The sequence below is a fragment of the Triturus cristatus genome, chromosome 8 (assembly GCF_964204655.1).
Source record: "Triturus cristatus chromosome 8, aTriCri1.1, whole genome shotgun sequence".
NCBI lineage: Eukaryota > Metazoa > Chordata > Amphibia > Caudata > Salamandridae > Triturus > Triturus cristatus.
In genome coordinates, this window is record NC_140591.1 from 1,619,201,954 (window position 1) to 1,619,225,767 (window position 23,814).

Sequence of the window (23,814 nt, forward strand, 5' to 3'; positions counted from 1 at the left end):
GGGTCGACATGTTTCGCGCTACAGATGGTCCCTAAAGGATCCTAAGCGCTTCATCAGGACCAGTTGGTGAAAGAAACCAGGGATCAGGAAAAGACACACTGTATCCCTAGAAAAACCTGATTACGGTATATAACGATAATAATTATAAGGACCCGTTCTTATACTAAGGTCCTAGTTCACAGCCTAAAAAGGAGACAAAAAGGGGGGGGGGAAAAGAGAAAAAAGAAAAACAAAGGTGTTCAGAGCCCAGTGACATATTAATTACATATGTTCCTGTAGAAAGTGAGCTCGAAGTCACAAGTGCACGGGTTGTGCCCAAGTGTCAGATGCATGAGACTGGTGAAGCGTCAGTGCGTCTTCGATGTGACATGCATTGTAAAAAGAACATACTGTGGAGTGGGTTCTACCTGGGTAATGACGAGCGGCAGTACCTACAAAGTCCTGCTGTGACGGAGGTGCACAGAGTGAACTACGCTGCATAATGGGTTAACATTGTGACGCCGAATGGTGATGGTGTAATGTATGGGTGGTACACCTCTACCACCCGGTGCCATATTCTGATAATCGGTGGCCACAGGTCTTGTGATTAAAAAGGTGGGAGAAGGACGTGACGCTGGTTAAAATCTCGACCCTGTGTGGATTCACTAAGGACGAGACATGCCTGGAGAACATGGAACTAGCTCAGGTACAACTGAAAGTACTCGTGTGGGGTCGGGAGCGAAATTACACCGGACCCAGAGTTAGATGTGGCGGTTGTGCATATACATTTGAAGAAATTATATACTGGGAGACACAAAATCCCGCCTACCCTCCCATGGTCTGAGAAGGGCTCCGTCGGAAGTACCGCGATGTGAAGCTGAGAAAAACAAACAAGACAAAGGACTAAATTACATCAGGTGAACCCAGCGGATTTGCCAGGAACCAGCACAGCATCCTTAATACAGACAGAGAGTTACTTACTTCTGATATGGCCTCACGGAACCGGACACCTACCCGTCCAGCGGTACTGCCGGTAGCATATCTGGTCGGGACGCGGACCTCCCTAAATACGGGAATCAACGCGGCGGAAGGTTGTGGCCGTGACGTCATCACGTCGCGTGAAGGGGGCTCGTCAGTGACTATCCGAGAGGTGGCGGCCATGTTGGAATGGGAACGCGAGTCTCGGAATGGTATCAATATTGGTACTCTGTTTGGTCAAGATAATAATCAAGCCCCAGTTAAATTGCCGAGACCATAAATAATCAGTGTCTCTGTACCCTGTTTGGTAGGGAACCAGTATTGTAAGTCTATGTAGGGTTTAGGGATACACCCTGTGTTCTGTATATGAATATGATGCTGGGCGGAGTTCAGGAGAAAAGGGGGCGGCCATCTTGGAGCGGTGAAGGGGAGATATGTCACCTGAATGAACTACATGTGGAAAAGTGTAAATGATTGGTGTAGTGTGACAATGAGATGGTCAAACTGACAACAAAGCAACTAGATCCATCAGCAGGTGTTCTGGTATACTTCCTGGTTCTGTCTTAAGGATTAGGTGTTAATGGTGTATTATACAGGGGACTATGACTGATAGACTGATTAAGGGTTCTCAAGAGAGTGTATAACGATGGGATGTATGGGTTGTAGCAAGCATCTTAATACAACTGTCCCTGGTGTCAGGGTTTAGTGTGATAGGTCTACCCAGGGTATATCTTCGTTCAGTCCTTTTTTGTTGCTACTAAGTTTGAACACCCATCGTTGTTCTTGTCTGAATAATGTGGTTGCTGACCACTGGGAGTTGGATTCGATTATTGTCCAATGCAAACTTTCTGGAGGATGGTTCTTGTCCAGAAAGTGACTTTGTAGTCTGGTGGCTGCACGTCTGCGACGGATTGTACTTTTATGCTCCCCTATTCGGACCTTCACTGGTCTGGTGGTCATGCCAATGTACTGTAGGCTACAGGGACAGGTAATTAAGTACACGCAGTTCTTGGTGTTGCAGTTCGTGTGCCGTGTCTGTTTCCAGAACCTAGAAAGTCCCAAGTCTAGTTCCTTGGTGGTACTTGTCTGGGGGCATGCTGCACATGAGCCACATGGATAATGTCCAACCACTGGAGGTAGGTTCCATAATGTGGGTTGTGTCTGAATGGTTTTCTTGGGACGTGTGTGCACGAGCATGTCCCTGAGATTCTGGGTTCTTTTGAAAGAAAAGAGTGGTTGAGGACCTGGTTGGAACTGTCCAGTTTCCAGGATCTTCCAATTCTTCTTGATGATTTTTTGAATCTTATTGGAATTGGGTGTGTAAGATGTGACACAGGTCAGGACATCTGTGGTCGGTTTATCTTTTATTTCAAGTAGTGCTCCTCTGTGATTGTTCCTGGCTCGTTTTCGGGCTTGGTTTACGATTTTCTTAGGGTACTCCCTTTGAATCAGGTTTTTTGTTAGGGTGTCCGCCTCTTTTTCATATTCTGTGATGGTATTGCAGTTACGTCGTAACCGTAGAAACTGACCCACTGGTAAATTGTTCCTCAAAGATTTAGGATGGTGGCTATTGAACAGGAGGAGACTGTTCCTGTCAGTCGGTTTTTTGTAGTTAGTGGTCATAAGAGACCTGTCTTTCAAAGATATGAGGAGGTCTAGGAAAGGGATGGACTCCGATGACATCGTGCCAACAAAATTGAGGAAAGGGTTAAGAGTGTTAATCCATGTGACACTTGGGCACAACCCGTGCACTTGTGACTTCGAGCTCACTTTCTACAGGAACATATGTAATTAATATGTCACTGGGCTCTGAACACCTTTGTTTTTCTTTTTTCTCTTTTTTCTCCCCCCCCCCTTTTTGTCTCCTTTTTAGGCTGTGAACTAGGACATTAGTATAAGAACGGGTCCTTATAATTATTATCGTTATATACCGTAATCAGGTTTTTCTAGGGATACAGTGTGTCTTTTCCTGATCCCTGGTTTCTTTCACCAACTGGTCCTGATGAAGCGCTTATGCTCCTTTAGGGACCATCTGTAGCGCGAAACATGTCGACCCCCTTTTAAAACCACACCTTATCACACTAACACTCGGGTTGAGAGAAGTGGGAACTTATTTGGTTTTGTTTCCCCTCTTACAACGGCACAAATGTGCATCTCCATCCCCGTTGACTTTTATTTTGAAGCAGGGGTCCTACGAATAAAATTTACAGGGCCCTCTGTTCATTTTAACTCACATTCACTGACACTTCCTTCCCACATACCCGCACTCACCACTGTGGCAAACTCCTAAAAGATCTCCGCCAGAGAGCCCCTTGGGGCCCGTGAGGGACTGCAGCGCCACCCCCACGAGGAGCAACCTTGCCCGATGATGATGCTATACACTCGAAAGGGTGTGTGAGGGCACCACGTACCAAACTAAGGAGTACCTTCCTCTTTCTTTGCACACTCACCTATCCCAGGAGACTACCCCTCTTCTCTATAACACCACGTAATTAGTGGCTGTGTTCCCCTTTACCCATAGGAACTGATACCATCCATTGTAATTATAAGTAATAATTTTGGGAGCATTGGTTCAGGACCTTCTCTGATTAGCTCCTAGTCCCCCCTCTCCATTTTTTGATTCGCGGTGACAGAACACTAACAACAACTGTCCGTCACCTTCACCGTGTCATTGGCAACACCCACGGAAAAATGGCATTCCATCGTGAATGCATTCGGAGTGTCGAGGAGGCCAAGATGCGCTGGCACGATGTGAAAAGACAAACCAAGCAGAAACTCACTGCCAACAGGAAGGCAGCAACGGCGAATGGAGGTGGGAGTCCTGTGCCACAGGAGGAGCTGGAGCAAATGGTGGTCAAAGTCATCAGAGTGGAGATGGTGCAAGGAGTCGGGAGTCCGGACACTGCTCGACATGACCTGACATCAACAGGGTGAGCAACGAACAGGGACTGGGGTGATGGGCACAATGGCACACATGCACAACGAAGTGTAGCACACCGTACACCCACAATGACCCTGGGTCATGTCCCTGATCCCTGTGGCACATTGCAGCACACATACAAACACCAAGTAGGCCCCCATCCACCATGTGCCCAAAGGGGTCACATCCCCCCACATCACCAATCCCACAACACACACATGCATCCGTGCAAAACACAGCAAAGATGCGTATGTGAAAGCCACATTGACAATGCAAGTGACACCACATGATGAGCAGCATGGCTGGAGTACGATCACCATGACATTGTGCACGCCACAACACTGAGGTGGCTGAGTGTGGACCAAATCCGGAAAGGAGCAGGTCACACTCTGGCACATCCACGTGCACAAACAACCACTGACGTCAACAAGACATCTGCAGACAAACAATGCACAAGAGTACAAAAACCGTCCAAGAGCACAAATGACCCAAGTCGCCAACATCACAGCACCTTAAACGCACAAAAGTCAAAGGCACTCCTCCTCCAAGGAATAAGGGGCAGCAAAATCACAGCTGCAGGTGTGACTCTCCCACAATGCAGCATACACACACATAGCAATGACAGCACATCCACATGGACGACAATGTGGTACACAGTGCAACACTCACACTGCAGAACAGAGGACACAAGTGGGTCAGCTTGTGCATAGAAAATGGCCAATCACATCTGACATATCAGGAAACTGTGAGATAAAAAAGTACGTGTACAACCTCACCTACGTCATGTAGTCCAAATGTCCACTGTCCCGCATCAAATAGCTCACTCCTCCCAAACAGTCACAATGTACACTGTCATGCAATCTGTCTGTAAACTTGGAACAATGCATCAACATACATGCCAACACAATGTCAACAAGCATCTCCCCTTCACATTGCAGAGGGACAAACAACCAGACCAGACAACTCTACAGTGATGCTGAACAGGAACTCCACACTTCCAACACCGACACCGACACCCTACAACAGTTCAGGCAATCGACCTCCAGGAGCAGGGCAGCCCAGCTGCATTGAGGATACCCCACCCCCTGCACAGACAACACAGCTGGACACACCCACCACCCCGGCTGGCTCCCAGCAGCCTACCAAAGCACACATCGCATTCCAAGGCCAGGTGTCAGTCTGCCAGACGGGGTTGGCCAAACAGGTGCGGGTGGGGTACTACCTCATGGAAGCCGAACTAGATCACATACTTGGGTGCCTAAGTCCCATCAGGGACCACCTACACTCCCCAATGGAGACCCACACTGCGACAGAGACACATGCCTCTGCAAAATTTCCAGTACTGAACCATACCCAGAGCAACGGGATGATCATCCACCCCCCCATGCTGGACTGGCGTATGCCGGCCCAGTTCACTCCTCTTACGTATTGAGTGGGGAACGACAAAGCTACATATGCAAGGTCTCACCCGCTGCCTGCGGTGACATGGCTGCGTCTGCTGTACACAGCACAGTGTAATGTTGTAGGGCCCGGGGCCCTAATGCATACATCATGAGCACACGGACACACTCAGATAGCTCGTAAAACTGGCTACGGGCACGTGTGCGCTCGACACCTTTGTTGCCATGGTCACATGTACAGTGACGCATGTGCTGGATGTGTGTGGGGTGAGTGTAAGCCAGCCCACATGGAGTCGTTGGTGTTAGCAACAACTTGAACAGTGATCACAATTAAAGCGGAAACAGAAAACACCAGCATAACAGAAACAATTGTGGAGCATCATGGTGGTAGCCGGAGAAAGTACAGTGTTCACCCAACATGCAAGCAGAATGGTCCATGATTTGTGGTGCACTGAGTTAGTGGCACCTGAAGAGCTGAGCAGGGTATCAAGCTGATGATGGCACCCACGACAGGTGTGAGCAACTCTGATAGTCTCACAGTAAGACACTTCTGACTCTGGCACCTGTTGTTTGGTGTTGGTCCTGCGGTGATGCGACATCTGGGCTGGTCAGGAATCGATTTGATGTGTGAGCCCAGGTGGACCACAGTTGAAGCTGGTGGCAGCGGACAGCGCAGGGCCACAGACACATGGCCTTGATGACCCCCAGTCCATCGACTCAGAGGCCATTCAATATGCTATCAGACAGGGCCAATGACTTGAGCTGCACAGAGTTAATGGCCCAGGATGCACTGCCACCGGCAAAGGCACATTGCCACGGGACAGTGACTTGCGGTGCAGTGAGATTGGGCCACGCAAGCTGAGCAGGAGGGTTGCGGGGCACAGTGGAAGGTGTCCTCCAGGGCATGATGCAGAGGGCAGAAGCCTTCCGGACGCGGAAAATGGAGGAGTGGAATGCTACAGCCTCATTTTTGCCACAAAGTCAGTATCACCGACATGATGACGAAGACAACCCCCAGTCCATAGACTCAGTCACCACCAAAGTTCAACTAGAAAGTGTCCATGTATGTCGGGGAACAGACTTAGTGGCACCGGAGCTGAAAGGGGATGCAGTCTGCGATAAGGGCAGTACAATGATATAAAATCTGCTATAAATAAATCATGACTGAGTTCCCAATGTGTGACCTACTCGACCGCAATGTAGGCCGGAGGCAGCGGTCTGCATGGGCCCACAGACACGTGTCGTTGTAATGCTATGCACAGAGTTGCTGGCACCAGATCGAAAGGAGGACAGTGAAATAAAGGCTGCTATAAATATATGGCTTCGGACATCATGAAATCAAGACTCAGCCCCATATGTGTGACCTACTTGACCGCAGTGTAGGCCTGAGGCTGCGGTCAGCGGGGGCCCACAGCCACATGTCGTTGGCCCACGATGCACAGAGTTAGTGACATCAGAGCAGTTGTTGGCAGTGTTCAATCACCTCCATAACGATGATCCTTTTCTCCTCCGGACTAAACCGCGTCTTCCTCTTACTCGTGGTGTAAAATGATATGAACTCCGCCATAAAAGAAACCAAGACTCAGCTCCAAATGTGTGAATTACTTGACCGCAGTGTAGGCCGAAGGCAGTAGTCTGCAGGGGACCACAGACAGGTGGCACCACATCGAAGGGAGTACACAGATATAAACTCAGCCATAAAGTGTGTACTCTGCCATTGCATAATCAAGACTCAGTTCCAAATGTGTGACCTACTTGACCGTAGTGTATGCCGGTGGCAGCGGTAGAGTACGTCAACGAGAAAGGAATAAAGCGGGCCTGTCTTGTGGAGGCTGTGATGGTCTGAGGAGGCTGCCAAATTCACGGGCCTCGGGCTTGGAGCTTGCGCTGGCACGTGGTGGGCCCTCTTTGACACACGCCGGTGTTGGCAGGTGAGCAGCGAGGCCTGACTGCACAGGGGCAGCCATGACAGGTTCGGGGACCAGCGGCCCGGGGTGCAGCAGGCGCACAGGATGGCAGGCCACACTGCTCACGGCTTTGGCATCGGCCTTGTGGCGGGGTGGGAGGCACTGCCCTGGCAGACACATTGGGCATTCCGGAAGAGAACCACAGTCAGAGCTACGTGCTTTTTATTCACACCCCTACGCTGGCCTGGCGAACGCTGGCCCAGCCCACTCCGCGCACGCTTACAGGAGGGGACGTCACAGGCTAAATTTCCACGATCTTCCCCACTGGCTGGGATGACATGGTTGCGTCCACTGTCCACTACACTCCAAACACCAGCAGTGCATGTAGATATGGATATGTCTGTGGTCTGCATACTCCAGTCTGTCCAGCACATCTCCGTCACACTTGGCATTGTGTACATTCTCATTCATGCACTTGCCTCCTTCGCACATGCCTAGTTCCCCCCTCTCTCCACATTCTGCTATTGTGTGGCTGAGGTGCCATGCCGTTGATGGCTCATGTACATGGCTAACCAAGGTTACCACAGTAAGTTATGCTGTCATGTCTGGTGGATGGGCATGTTGTTTGGCATGTTGTATGTGATTTTGTGATGTGTGCATTGCCAGAGTTGTGAGTTGTGTTGTTGAGATGTGTGGTGTGTTCATTTGGTACTTGTCAACGAGCAGTGCATTCCCATAGGTGCCATCCTGGAAGCGCTGGTTGATGTTGGACTGTCAGAAGATGAAGGAATCATGCACACTGCCTGGACAGTTGGCTATGACATTGGTAAAGAGTCCCCTGCACATTAATGGAATGTGTGTGCTTTCTGTTCCGGTAATTGTGTGCAGTGTGGGCAGGGGGCACAAGTAAGACATGTGTGCAGTCGATTGTCCCCAACACGTGCGGGAATCCAGCTATGGTGTATAGTCCTTGCTTGGTCTCCATCTGTTCCCGCGCATTGTGGGGGACGTATAGGTACTGGGGTACCTAGCTGATGATAGCATCCAGGACAGGTGTGAGGAACTTGGATGGGGCTGGCTGTGAGACTCCTCCGACTCTGGCGGTTGTTGGTTGGGAGGTACCAGAGCCCAACAAGTGCAGCACAGCCAGCAGCTTTGTCTGAGGTGGGATGTTGGTTGTCCGTTGTGTTGGTACCGTCAGCCTGTGGGCAATGATGGTCAGGATGCGGAGGATGGTTGTCCTTTTGAGCCTGTAGTGGGCATTGACATTGTCTGGTGTTAGGTCTGTGAGGCTGGTGCATGTCCTGAAGGTCCGCTGTCTCTGTCTGCACTGCCTCTGTGGTGGTCCGGGGGGGTGGCAGTCCTGGGGTTGGTGGCGGTGGGTGTTGTTGCCCTCTCGGGGCTCCGGGATGCATGGTTAGTGGCTCCATGGCATCTGTTGTTCTTCATGTGCAGCTCTGGGCTGGGCTCCCTTTGATGGTGCAGGTTGTCGTCCGAATTTATATCAAGTCAGAGCAGGTGTTAATTTTCTACTACTAACGCGCCTTATCGCTTGTTTTGGTGTCTTATTGCCGATCTGGCTGGTTGTTGAGAATGTTGTGGTGTGGTGTTGTCGCAGATTTTTGGACGGGAACGCCTACTCTGCATCTCATTAGCGATAGTTGCCGGGGTCATCTGTGGCAATGTTTTTTGTGGATGCTATCGCCGGTAAACTGGTGGTATCGGCTGTTAGCACCAGCTTGTGAATGGGGCGATAAATTTATCGCGACTTTGGCTGCGATAAAGTACCGATGACTCGGCGATAGATCCTTGAGAATATGCCCCGTTGATTTTTTATTAGGTTTAAGATGATCTGTTCAACAGGAAGATGAATCAGACTTTTCTAATATAATCGTATCAAAGGAGACTTAATGAAAATTATTTTTTATTTAAGAATGAGAAAAGCAAGGCATTGCTGAGATTTAAACCCAGGATCTTCTGTTTACTAGACAGACACTTTAACCAGCTAAGCCACAGCACCCTTAAGATAATGCTTTAAGGAGCAGTTTGCCTTATGGTGCTCAAGAGAATCCTGATTTTTCACTTTCATAATCTTTTCTAAGTTCAAACAACTCTCTACTCAACCACTTTCGATGAGAACACTCATCTTATTCATAAACACCTCATTCATATATTGCTTACCCTATTAATAGAATTTTGAATTATGCCTTATTCAAGAATGCATTAATCGAATTCAACTCTAGAATGAGCTCTTTTATCTCTATTTTGCTCTTTGTCATTCTCTTTTCACTTTTTTATTCAAGGCATTACTTTGAAAATCTTCACAATACCAAGGGGCATATTATCAAGACACTGCGTTAAAATTATCGTCTCTTTAGCGGCAGAAAACTGCCGCTAAACCGGCAATAATGAGCTTGATAAAAAAATGCTCTATGGAATTCCCATAGAAGCCCATGTTCTGGTGTGGCTTCTATGGGAATTCTCCAGGGCATATTATCAAGCCCTTATCGCCGGTTTAGCAGCAGTTTGCTGCCGCTAAACTAGCGATAAACTGGCGATAATGTTAACGTCGTCCTTGATAATATGCCCCAATGTTTTTTATTTCAATTTAAGATGACCCATTCTAAAGTTCACAGAGCAAGACTTTTCTTTTTAAATTGTATTAAAAATGTACTTGATTAGACGCATTTACCCGATTCACCCAGGGTACCTCAAAGTCCCAACTATTAAGAAACAGCTGCGAAAAACCACAGAACAATACTTCCATGAAAATACACACTCCGTTGACTCCCCTAGTATTCTATGGGAGGCGTATAAGACGGTCTTACGAGGGCAAGCAATATCTATAATAACATCGCACAAACATGACAGGGCCCACCACGTGCTAGAACTAGAGCGAGCGGTTAGCATGGCTGAAGAAGAACATACCAAAACACAGACTATCGAGACTACACATAGGCTAGATCTGGCCAAACAAGTGTTTAGGGACTACACATGGGAGGAAGCCAAGGTGAGAGTCCGGAAAACACAACACACAATCTATGAGACGGGGGACAAGGCTAGTAAGCTGCTGGCCTGGCTGGACAAGAAAGATTGCGCCAGTCGTTGGGTGGCCCATCTGCACTTACCTTCTGGAGAGAAAGTAACGGACCCGCAAGATATATACGGCGGATGAAATTGTCGCTGTAATTAGGGGTCTTCAATCAGGCAAAGCCCTCAGTCCCAACGGCATTATCGTAGAAATTTATAAAACAGAGGCAGAAAGACTGGGACCCCACTTACTGAACATGTACGAAGATAGTCTAGATAGGGGAATACTGCCAAAAGATCAAAGGACAGCGACCCTAGTGACGATCCCAAAACCCGGCAAGCCCCCTCAGGAGTGTGCCTCTTACCGTCCTATCTCACTCCTCAACGTGGAGGCGAAAATCTTAGCGAAAGTGCTGGCCACTAGGCTTCAGCCACACCTCGTGTCACTTATCCACCCAGATCAGTCAGGGTTTATGCCTGGCCGCAACACGGCAATGAACCTACGAAGACTCCACGGGGTGTTGGCTCGAATGTCTACTATCCGAGAGGACGCAGTTATTCTCTCACTAGATGCCAGCATGGCTTTTGATCGGGTGGAATGGCCCTTTATGTTCGCAGAACTTCAGCGATTTGGCTTTGGGCCCAATTTTCGTGCTTGGATCCAATTACTGTACACACAACCCCTGGCGCATGTTGTGGTCAATGGGCGCATCTCAGAGGACTTCCCCCTGGGGCGCGGGACCAGACAGGGAGGTCCTCTGTCCCCGCTCCTATTCGCCCTGGTACTCGAGCCCCTGGCGGCCTGGATACAAAATGACCCAGTGATACGAGGGCTGCAATGGGCGGTGGGGTGGGAGGACCGTATATCACTGTACGTGGATGATATACTACTATATATGTCCTCCCCAGCCACTCCATCAACTGTCTACTAGACATATGTGCTGCCTACGGCAGGTGTTCCGGTTACACGATTAACTGGGTGAAATCGGTTCTGTTTACTCTCCATGGGTCCCCTCACGTCTACCAAGGGGAGTGTCGATACAGCTGGGGAGGGACAGCTTTAAATACCTGGGTATCCACTTTACTCCAGATCCCACTCACTTCTAAGAGCAAAATCTCAGGCCCGCCTCCGGAGATTTAAAGACAATGTAAAGCATTGGCATACACTACCCCTTACCCTCCTGGGCCGTGCAGCCCTATACAAAATCATGGCGCTCCCAAGATTCCTATACGCCCTGCAAAATACACCCACCCCAGTCCCTAATTCTTATTTTAAGGCAATCGAGGTGGAGGTGGGACTGCTCCTCTGGGGTGGAAACCCCCCCCGCATTACTCTGTCCAAACTTACAAGGAGCTGGTACGATGGCGGAATAGCCTTGCCTAGTATACAACAGTACTACTGGGCCTCACAACTTATTATAGTAAACCAATGGCTTCATGCCCCTCAGGACGAGCCAGCTCTCTGGCTCGACCGGCATGCTCTTGGGACTGGGGGACCTCTGGGGGCGCTTTATCACAAGAACAAAAAAGACATATGGAGGGATCCCACCGCACACACAATACGCACATGGTTCATAGCGCAACGAGCGCTCGGATGGGAGGGAGTCACGACACAACTCACACCATTGTGGTATACACCAAAACTTGGTACACTCCGCAACAGCAAGGGGTTTGCGCAATGGGACTTGATTGGAATCTCTATAGTTGGGGACCTGTGGAAAAAGGGAGAAGTAGTGACTTTTGCTCAACTACAGACGACATATCAAATGTCTGACACAGAATTATTCCGTTACACACAAATTAAGCATGCACTTACAAGGGCAATACCTAGAGGCACGGCTCTTCCCGAATCGTCCCCGCTTGAGGACCGTCTCCTTACAGACCATCTTACTAAGAGGGCCATTTCCCTCACCTATCGTAAACTTATCAATAATCAAAAAGACCCCACACTAGCTCTGCGGGACAAATGGCGGGCAGACCTTGGAGACATAGATGAACAGGACTGGCAGGAAGCACTAGCATCCCCGAAGGAGGTGACGATCCCGTCCCGGCTACGGTTGATACAACTGAAGGTCTTACACAGGACATACTACACTAGGGCTATGCTCCACAAAATTGGCCGAGCTACAACACCTCTCTGTCTGCGGGGATGTGGGGCAAGGGGCACATTCTACCAAACATTCTGGGAATGCCCACACATAACACTCTTCTGGGAGGAGGTGATGGACACAATTACGCGGGTATGTGGTTTCCCGGTTCCTCCCGAACCAAAACGGTGCCTCCTCAATATATGGGAACCAACTGACCTAAATCACGCAGCACAAGACTGGGCAACTCTGGGGATCATACTGGCAAAACGCAATATTGCACAACACTGGGGTGTACCGGCAGCTCCCCGGCAGGGACGATGGTGTCAGGACATGGATAGCTCAATGGTGGCCGAAAAAGCAGTTTTTATACACAGAGGGTGTCCCAAAAAGTGGGAACGGGTATGGGGTAGATGGAATTCATTCCGTGGTAACATCTGTGCTCCTCCAGCACCAGATTCGGATCTTGACCTGAGCGATTAACCCAAAAGGTCCAATAAGGGGACACGACAATGGCCGGGATCGGCGTTCCGAAAGTTTTCTTTTGATACATCCAAATATGAAAATTACGACACATTGTGACATTGCTTTACCTGTGTAATTGACCCGCAGTGGATTAATACGACGAATGCCCTACCTAATGTACCAAGCTATTTCTTTTGTATTATTTTATTTTGTGCTGCTGAGATTTGAATTTATGATTTGCTGATTTGCTGTTTACAATACAGGTGCTTTCAACACTTAGCCACAGCACCTACTTTAGTGATGAAAAAGGGATCATTAATTTAGTATTTGTGATCAAATAAAGTTTCTTTATATGTATTCCAATGTTAAACAAGAAAGGATTCCTAATCTCCAAACAAGAATAACAATGTTTTAATAATAAAGAACACTTTTTAAACTCAATTCCATATTTTGAATTGTCTTCAAATAATTATTTTACATAAATTCATCAATATTGCTTAAATCTAGGGTTATATTTCATCTGGTCTTCCTCATTGATATACCTTTTTCATTTTGAAATCAAAGTATTGCTACTATAATCTTAAGAACACTTTGAGTTTTAATAAGGTTTAAGATGATCTGATCAAAAGAAAGATGAATCAGACTTTTCGGATTTAATTGATTCAAAGGACGACTTAATGGAAATTATTTGTTATTTAAGAATGAGAAAAGGATTGCACTGCTGAGATTTGAACTCAGGATCTCCTGTTTACTAGACAAGGAACATAACCAGCTAAGCCACAGCACCCTCTTGACAACGCTTTAAGGAACAGTTTGCCATATGGTGTTCAAGAAAATCCTGAGCTTTTCACTTTCATAATCAGTTCTAAGTTCAGAAAACGCTCTACTCAACCACTTTAGACAAGGACACTGATCTTATTCATAAACACCTAATTAATATATTGCTTATCCTATTCATATTTTTTTAAATTATGCCTTCTTTAAGAACGCATTACTTGAATTCAACTCCAGAATGATTTTGTATCTCTATTTTGCTCTTTGTCACTCTTTTTTTCCCTTTTTCATTCAAGGCATTACTTTGAAAATCTTCACAATACCAAGTTTTGTTTTTCAATTTAAGATGACCCATTCTAAAGTTCACAGAACACCACTTTTCTTTTAAAAATTTGTTAAACATTTGCGTGATGAAAATTATTTTTACATGTAAGGATCAATAATAAAGTGCTGCTGAGATTTGAACTTAGGTTTTCTTGCTTACTAGACAGGTGCATTAAGCAGTTAGCCATAGCACGTATTTTAGTAGTACACAAGGGATCATTAATTCAGTATTGGTGATCAAATTCTGTGCCTGCGTTAAAGTGTCTTAATATGTATTCCAATGTTAAACAAGAAAGGATTCCTAAACTGTAAACAAGAATAACTATGTTGTATTAAAAAAGAACACATTTTAAACTCAATTCCATATTTTGAATAGTTTATAAATAATTGTTTTACATATATTCTTCAATATTTCTCAAATCAAGGGTTATATTTCATCTGCGTCTTCCTATTTGAAATACCTTTTTGATTTTTGCAATCACAGTATTGTTACTATAATCTTGAAAACACTTTGAGTTTTTATTAGGTTTAAGATGATATGTTCAACAGAAAGATCAATCAGACTTTTCTAATTTATTTGTATCAAAGGACGACTTAATGAACATTTTTTTTACTTGTAAGGACCAATAACAATGTGCTGTTGAGATTTGAATTTAGGATTTCCTGTTTACAAGACAGGTGCATTAACCAGTTAGCCACAGCACCTACTTTTATGATACAGAAGGGATCATTAATTTAGCATTGGTGATCAAATTCTGTGCCTGCGTTAAAGTGTCTTAATATGTATTCCAATGTTAAACAAGCAAGGATTCCTAATCTGTAAACAAGAATAGCTATGTTGTATTAAAAAAGAACACATTTTAAACTCAATCCCATATTTTGAATAGTTCATAAATAGGTGTTTTACATATATTCATCAATATTGCTCAAATCTAGGGTTATATTTCATATGCCTCTTGCTCATTGAAATACCTTTTTGATTTTGCAATCACAGTATTGTTACTATAATATTGAAAACACTTTCAGTTTTTATTAGGTTTAAGATGATCTGTTCAACCAAAAGATAAATCAGAGTTTTCTAATTGAATTGAATCGCAGGACGACTTAATGAAAATAATTTTTTATTTAAGAATGAGGAAAGCAAGCGAATGCTGAGATTTGAACTCAGGATCTCCTGTTTACTAGACAGGCGCTTTAACCAGCTAAGCCACAGCACCCTCTACAAAACAATTTAAGGAACAGTTTGCCATATGGTGTTCAAGAGAATCCTGAGTTTTTCACTTTCATAATCATTTCTCAGTTCAGAAAACGCTCTACTCAACTACTTTAGACGAGGAGACTGATCCTATTCATAAACACCTCATTGATATATTGCTTATCTTGTTCATAAATGTTTTAATCATGCCTTCTTTAAGAATGCATTACTTGAATTCAACTCTAGAATTATTTTTTATCTCTATTTTGCTCTTTGTCACTCTTTTTTCCCTTTTTCATTCAAAGCATTACTTTGAAAATCTTCACAATACCACGTTTTTTTGTTTTTCAATTTAAGATGACCCATTCTAATGTTCACAGAACAACACTTTTCTTTTTAAAATGTATTAAACATTTGCGTGATGAAAAATTATTTTTACATGTAAGGACCAATAATAAGGTGCTGCTGAGATTTGAACTCAGGATTTCCTGCTTATGAGACAGGCGCTTTAACCACTTAGCCAGAGCACCTACTTTAGTGATATAGAAGGGATCATTAATTTAGTATTGGTGATCAAATTCTGTGCCTGTGTTTAAGTGTCTTAATATGTATTCTAATGTTAAACAAGCAAGGATTCCTAATCTGTAAACAAGAATAGCTATGTTGTATTAAAAAAGAACACATTTTAAACTCAATCCCATATTTTGAATAGTTCATAAATAAGTGTTTTACATATATTCATCAATATTGCTCTAATCTAGGGTTATATTTCATCTGCCTCTTGCTCATTGAAATACCTTTTTGATTTTGCAATCACAGTATTGTTACTATGATATTGAAAACACTTTCAGTTTGTATTATTTATTTATTTATTTATTTATGAAGCTTGTAGAGCGCACAGCTACCTCCGGCGGAGGTGTCCCGGCGCTAAGATTACAGAATTGTCCCCAAGATGAGTAACCAGAGTCATATCCACAGAGGGACTAGGAAAATGCAATAATCTGACAATGCTAAGCCCTAACGCTTAGAGAACAGCCAGGTCTTAAGTTTGCGTCGGAAAGCAAGCTCAGATTCGCAAAACCTGAGATCAAGGGGAAGGCTGTTCCAGAGTTTTGCGGCAGTGACGGTGAAAGATCTGCCACCACTCCGAGTAAGCTTGAATCTAGGTACCATCAGAAGACGAAGGTTGTTGGATCTTAAATGCCTAACTGAAACAGAGATTTTGAGACGCTTTCTCAAATAAAGCGGGCCAATTCCATGAATAGCCCGAAAAGTAAGGGTCAGGATTTTGTAATCGATGCGACGTGAAATAGGAAGCCAGTGAAGGTCTTCTCGGTAGGCTCTGACTGAAGTACGGGCTGGGATATTACCAATGAGCCGGGCTGCCGCGTTTTGAACTATTTGCAGGCGGTCGATAAGGTATAGAGGGGCACCTGCATAAAGACTATTAGCATAGTCCAAATGGGTGGTGATAAGAGCCTGGACCACAGTTTTACGTGAGGATTGAGGAAGGAAGGGGAAGATTTTCCTGATCATGCGTAGTTTGGAGAAACAGGCCCCTACCACTTTGTTGACTTGTACACTTCCAGACAAGGAGTTGTCAAAAGTGAACCCTAGGTTACGAGCTGCCTGAATGGGAGTAGGAGGAGGATTCAAGATGGTAGGCCACCAGAGGAAAGCAGGGGGGGGGGATTTCTTGCTGAAAAAAAGAACCTCCGTTTTGTCAGTGTTGAGGGCAAGATGATTAGCTGACATCCAGGTGCAAATGTTGTCAAGGCAGTTTCTGAAGTTGGAAAAGAGGGAGTCAGAGTGGTCTCGAAAGGAGAAAATAAGCTGAGTATCGTCAGCATAGGAGACCACCCTGACACCCCAGGACTCAACTACCTTGGCCAGGGGAGCCACGTAGGCATTAAAGAGTAGAGGGCTCAAAGCGGAGCCCTGGGGCACTCCGCACAAGAGAGGTTTGTCCTCGGATTCAAAAGGATGCATCAGAACCCTTTGAGAACGAGTAGACAAAAAAGAAGTGATCCAGGCCAACACTGTCCCACCCAACCCTAGCTGTTGTAAGCGGGTGGTGAGTATTTTATGGGAAACAGTATCAAAAGCAGCGGATATGTCGAGGAGGACCAACATGGCACCCTCGCCCCTATCCACTGATTCCCTGATGATTTCTGAGACTTCAAGCAGCGCTGTCTCAGTGCTATAGCCGGTTCTAAAGCCGGACTGAGAGTCGTGTAATAGCTGGTTTGTCTCCAGGTACAGTGCCAACTGCTTCTGTACCACCTTCTCCAGAATCTTGGCAGGTTTAGGCAGAAGCGAAATGGGTCGATAGTTGCTAAAAAGAAAAGGATCGGCACCGGGTTTTTTCAGTATGGGGACGATCCTGGCCTGTTTCCAAACTAAGGGAAATTGGCCACGCAACAGAGAGGCATTCCAGATGGAAAGAAACGGGTTCACTAGAATGGGGGCGAGAGTGCTCATAACTTTGGCCGGGACTGGGTCTAGGGGAGAACCAGACTTGACGTTGTGTAGCAAGATTAACGCAGAATCTGGAGTTAGCTCGCGAAAAGAATTAAAGGAACAAGAAAGGGGGCAAGAGTGATCTTCAGAGTGGTCAGAAGTTGTCGCTGCAAAGGAGGAGGAAAGTTTAACTATCTTCTCTTGAAAGAAATCAGACAATCCATTGCAGAGATCTTGAGTAGGGGTACAGGGGGATTTTGAAGCAGGGGGGTTTACGAAATCTTTCACAATGGAGAAGAGGGTTTTAGAAGAATTCTGTGCCTGTTGAATAAGATTGGAGAAGTAAGCTCTCATAGAAGAGCGTTTAAGTTTGTGGAAATGATTGAGGGCAGATTTGTAAGCCAATTTGGCTAAAGGATCATAATTTACTCTCCATTTGCGTTCCAGCTGCTTACACTTACTCTTTTCCACACGCAACAGAGGGGAGAACCAAGGGGCGGAAGGGCGAGGTCTGGAGGAAGTGAGAGGAGCAAGAGGGGAAACAGAGTCAAGCGCATCGGAGAGAGACGAATTAAATCTCAAAGTTTCAGAATCAAGGTCTTTTAAATTGTTAAAACGAAAATGGAGATGAGCTTCCACAGAGTCACAAGTAACTTTGGCCCATTTACGTCCTTTAACTCGATTAAGGGGGATAGGGGGAGGAGGGGTGGGCGCCAAGAACGAAAAAGGAATGAGAAAGTGGTCGGTCCAAATCAAAGGAGTGGGGGGGAGGGTGAAGAGGGAAGGATGATTGGAAAAAATGAGGTCAAGTGTATGGCCAGCTATATGAGTCGGGACTGTCACAAATTGGGACAGGGTGAGTCCTTGTAGAGTTTCTAACAAAGAAGAGGCTAGAGTACAGGAAGGATTATCAATATGTAAATTAAAATCTCCTAAAACAGTGAAATGGGAGTGTTTAAGAGAAAAGTCAGCAATAGAATGCATCAAGGTAGTAAGAGAGGATGAGGTAACGGCAGGGGGGTTATAGACCAAAATGCCAGCGCAGATGGTCCTGGCAGTGTCCAAGATTGTAAAGTAAGCGGCTTCAATGAGACCTAAATTGGGGATTTTTGTGAGGTTTAATTTGAAATGGGATTTAGCAATAATCGCAAGACCCCCTCCGGTCTTAGAATTGTCTCGATTAATGCCAGTGAAACAATAACCAGTGGGAGTAGCTAGAGTGATATCTGGTTTAGAAGAGTCTTTTATCCATGTTTCAGTAAGAAACAATAGATCCCATTTGTGGGTATCAAGAGATAACCAGATATCATGGGCGTGGGCTGGGAGAGATCTGCAATTAACTAATGCAGCTTTTATGGAGGTGGAAGGCTGGACATTAGCAATTGGAGAGAGTAGCGGCGTTTTAGATACCATGGGAAGAGAGAAGTTACAGTGAGTGCAGGAATATGCAAAAGATTCCAGGCTACAAGTATTACAGCCGTAAGCGGGGGCTCAAGTGGCCGGACGGAGGTGGAGCAGTTGCTCTGAGGACCAGCGGATTATAGAGGCGAGTGGAACAGGGGTACTGGCGCTAGGCGCGGGTCCGGCGCGGACGGGCGCAGACGGGCTTGCCTTAGGCGCGCCTTCGGCGCGCCATCGGCGCGCCCGCTGCGCCCGCCCGCTACGCGGACGGGAAAGCCCTTTCCTTTTATCCATACCTTACTGAGGGGTGGGAGGAGGGTGGGAGGCGTCCAGGAGCTGCTTATCCTGTTCATAAATGTTTTAATTATGCCTTCTTTAAGAATGCATTACTTGATTTCAACTCTAGAATGATTTTTTATCTCTATTTTGCTCTTTGTCACTCTTTTTCCCTTTTTCATTCAAAGCATTACTTTGAAAATCTTCACAATACCACGTTTCTTAGTTTTTCAATTTAAGATGACCCATTCTAATGTTCACAGAACAACACTTTTCTTTTTAAAATGTATTAAACATTTGTGTGATGAAAATAATTTTTACATGTAAGGACCAATAATAAGGTGCTGCTGAGATTTGAACTCAGGATTTCCTGTTTACGAGACAGGCGCTTTAACCACTTAGCCACAGCACCTACTTTAGTGATACAGAAGGGATCATTAATTTAGTTTTGGTGATCAAATTCTGTGCCTGTGTTAAAGTGTCTTAATATGTATTCTAATGTTAAACAAGCAAGGATTTCTAATCTGTAAACAAGAATAGCTATGTTGTATTAAAAAAGAACACATTTTAAACTCAATACCATATTTTGAATAGTTTATAAATAAGTTTTTTACATATATTCATCAATATTGCTCAAATCTAGGGTCATATTTCATCTGCCTCTTGCTCATTGAAATACCTTTTTGATTTTTGCAATCACAGTATTGTTACTATAATATTGAAAACACTTTCAGTTTGTATTAGGTTTAAGATGATCTGTTCAACCGAAAGATAAATCAGACTTTTCTAATTGAATTGAATCGCAGGACGACTTAATGAAAATATTAGGTTTAAGATGATCTGTTCAACCGAAAGATAAATCAGACTTTTCTAATTTAATTGAATCGCAGGACGAATTAATGAAAATAGTTTTTTATATAAGAATGAGGAAAGCAAAGCACTGCTGAGATTTGAACTCAGGATCTCCTGTTTACTAGACAGGCGCTTTACCCAGCTAAGCCACAGCACCCTCTTGGAAATGCTTTAAGGAACAGTTTGCCATATGGTGTTCAAGAGAATCCTGAGTTTTTCACTTTCATAATCATTTCTCAGTTCAGAAAACGCTCTACTCAACTACTTTAGACGAGGATACTGATCCTATTGATAAACACCTCATTGATATATTGCTTATCCTGTTCATAAATGTTTTAATTATGCCTTCTTTAAGAATGCATTACTTGATTTCAACTCTAGAATGATTTTTTATCTCTATTTTGCTCTTTGTCACTCTTTTTCCCTTTTTCATTCAAAGCATTACTTTGAAAATCTTCACAATACCACGTTTCTTAGTTTTTCAATTTAAGATGACCCATTCTAATGTTCACAGAACAACACTTTTCTTTTTAAAATGTATTAAACATTTGTGTGATGAAAATAATTTTTACATGTAAGGACCAATAATAAGGTGTTGCTGAGATTTGAACTCAGGATTTCCTGTTTACGAGACAGGCGCTTTAACCACTTAGCCACAGCACCTACTTTAGTGATACAGAAGGGATCATTAATTTAGTATTGGTGATCAAATTCTGTGCCTGTGTTAAAGTGTCTTAATATGTATTCTAATGTTAAACAAGCAAGGATTTCTAATCTGTAAACAAGAATAGCTATGTTGTATTAAAAAAGAACACATTTTAAACTCAATACCATATTTTGAATAGTTTATAAATAAGTTTTTTACATATATTCATCAATATTGCTCAAATCTAGGGTCATATTTCATCTGCCTCTTGCTCATTGAAATACCTTTTTGATTTTTGCAATCACAGTATTGTTACTATAATATTGAAAACACTTTCAGTTTGTATTAGGTTTAAGATGATCTGTTCAACCGAAAGATAAATCATACTTTTCTAATTGAATTGAATCGCAGGACGACTTAATGAAAATATTTTTTTATTTAAGAATGAGGAAAGCAAGGCACTGCTGAGATTTGAACTCAGGACCTCCTGTTTACTAGACAGGTGCTTAAACCAGCTAAGCCACAGCACCCTCTTGAAAATGCTTTAAGGAACAGTTTGCCATATGGTGTTCAAGAGAATCCTGAGTTTTTAACTTTCATAATCATTTCTCAGTTCAGAAAACGCTCTACTCAACTTCTTTAGACGAGGATACTGATCCTATTCATAAACACCTCATTGATATATTGCTTATCTTGTTCATAAATGTTTTAATCATGCCTTCTTTAAGAATGAATTACTTGAATTCAACTCTAGAATGATTTTTTATCTCTATTTTGCTCTTTGTCACTCTTTTTTCCCTTTTTCATTCAAAGCATTACTTTGAAAATCTTCACAATACCACTTTTTTTGTTTTTCAATTTAAGATGACCCATTCTAATGTTCACAGAACAACACTTTTCTTTTTAAAATGTATTAAACATTTGCGTGATGAAAATTATTTTTACATGTGAGGACCAATAATAAGGTGCTGCTGACATTTGAACTCAGGATTTCCTGTTTACGAGACAGGTGCTTTAACCTCTTAGCCCCAGCACCTACTTTAGTGATACAGAAGGGATCATTAATTTAGTATTGGTGATCAAATTCTATGCCTGCGTTAAAGTGTCTTAATATGTATTCCAATGTTAAACAAGCAAGGATTCCTAATCTGTAAACAAGAAGCGCTATGTTGCATTAAAAAAGAACACATTTTAAACTCAATCCCATATTTTGAATAGTTTATAAATAATTGTTTTACATATATTCATCAATATTGCTCAAATCTAGGGTTATATTTCATCTGCCTCTTGCTCATTGAAATACCTTTTTGATTTTGCAATCACAGTATTGTTACTATAATATTGAAAACACTTTCAGTTTTTATTTGGTTGAAGATGATCTGTTCAACCAAAAGATAAATCAGACTTTTCTAATTTAATTGAATCAAAGGACGACTTAATGAAAATAATTGTTTATTGAAGAATGAAGAAAGCAAGGCACTGCTGAGATTTGAACTCAGTATCTCTTGTTTACTAGACAGGTGCTTTAACCAGCTAAGCCACAACACCCTCTTGAAAATACTTTAAGGAACAGTTTGCCATATGGTGTTCAAGAGAATCCTGAGTTTTTCACTTTCCTCATCATTTCTAAGTTCAGAAAACGCTCTACTCAACTACTTTAGACGAGGATACTGATCCTATTCATAAACACCTCATTGATATATTGCTTATCCTGTTCATAAATGTTTTAATTATGCCTTCTTTAAGAATGCATTACTTGAATTCAACTCTAGAATGATTTTTTATCTCTATTTTGCTCTCTGTCACTCTTTTTTCCCTTTTTCATTCAAAGCATTGCTTTGAAAATCTTCACAATACCACATTTTTTTGTTTTTCAATTTAAGTTGACCCATTCTAATGTTCACAGAACAACACTTTTCTTTTTATAATGTATTAAACATTTGCGTGATGAAAATTATTTTTACATGTAAGGACCAATATTAAGGTGCTGTTGAGCTTTGAACTCAGGATTTCCTGTTTACGAGACAGGCGCTTTAACCACTTAGCCACAGCACCTTCTTTAGTGATACAGAAGGGATCATTAATTTAGTATTGGTGATCAAATTCTGTGCCTGTGTTAAAGTGTCTTAACATGTATTCTAATGTTAAACAAGGAAGGATTCCTAATCTGTAAACAAGAATAGCTATGTTGTATTAAAAAATAACACATTTTAAACTCAATCCCATATTTTGAATAGTTTACAAATAAGTGTTTTACATATATTCATCAATATTGCTCAAATCTAGGGTCATATTTCATCTGCCTCTTGCTCATTGAAATACCTTTTTGATTTTGCAATCACAGTATCGTTACTATAATATTGAAAACACTTTCAGTTTTTATTAGGTTTAAGATGATCTGTTCAACCGAAAGATAAATCAGACTTTTCTAATTTAATTGAATCGCAGGACGACTTAATGAAAATAATTTTTTATTTAAGAATGAGGAAAGCAAGGCACTGCTGAGATTTGAACTCAGGATCTCCTGTTTACTGGACAGGCGCTTTAACCAGCTAAGCCACAGCACCCTCTTGGACATGCTTTAACGAACAGTTTGCCATATGGTGTTCAAGAGAAACCTGAGTTTTTCACTTTCATAATCATTTCTCAGTTCCGAAAACGCACTACTCAAATAGTTTAGACGAGGATACTGATCCTATTGATAAACACCTCATTGATATATTGCTTATCCTGTTCATAAATGTTTTAATTATGCCTTCTTTAAGAATGCATTACTTGAATTCAACTCTAGAAGGATTTTTTATCTCTATTTTGCTCTTTGTCAGTCTTTTTTCCCTTTTTCATTCAAAGCATTACTTTGAAATTCTTCACAATACCACGTTTTTAGTTTTTCAATTTAAGATGACTCATTCTAATGTTCACAGAACAACACTTTTCTTTTTAAAATGTATTAAACATTTGCGTGATGAAAATTATTTTTACATGTAAGGACCAATAATAAGGTGCTGCTGAGATTTGAACTCAGGATTTCCTGTTTACGAGAGAGGCGCTTTAACCACTTAGCCACAGCACCTACTTTAGTGATACAGAAGGGATCATTAATTTAGTATTGGTGATCAA

The 23,814-nt window shown here is 43.3% G+C and overlaps 4 non-coding genes across 4 annotated transcripts; all 4 read right to left on the reverse strand.

The window, feature by feature from the left end:
- Positions 1–19,535: 19,535 nt before the first annotated feature.
- TRNAT-CGU (transfer RNA threonine (anticodon CGU)) lies at positions 19,536–19,608 on the reverse strand. Its single transcript has one exon. It is a non-coding gene; the product is annotated as a tRNA-Thr (tRNA).
- A 1,030-nt stretch (positions 19,609–20,638) lies between these two features.
- Positions 20,639–20,711, reverse strand: TRNAT-CGU (transfer RNA threonine (anticodon CGU)). The gene has a single exon. It is a non-coding gene; the product is annotated as a tRNA-Thr (tRNA).
- A 439-nt stretch (positions 20,712–21,150) lies between these two features.
- TRNAT-AGU (transfer RNA threonine (anticodon AGU)) lies at positions 21,151–21,224 on the reverse strand. Its single transcript has one exon. It is a non-coding gene; the product is annotated as a tRNA-Thr (tRNA).
- A 2,470-nt stretch (positions 21,225–23,694) lies between these two features.
- On the reverse strand, positions 23,695–23,767 carry TRNAT-CGU (transfer RNA threonine (anticodon CGU)). The gene has a single exon. It is a non-coding gene; the product is annotated as a tRNA-Thr (tRNA).
- Between the last annotated feature and the right edge of the window lie 47 nt (positions 23,768–23,814).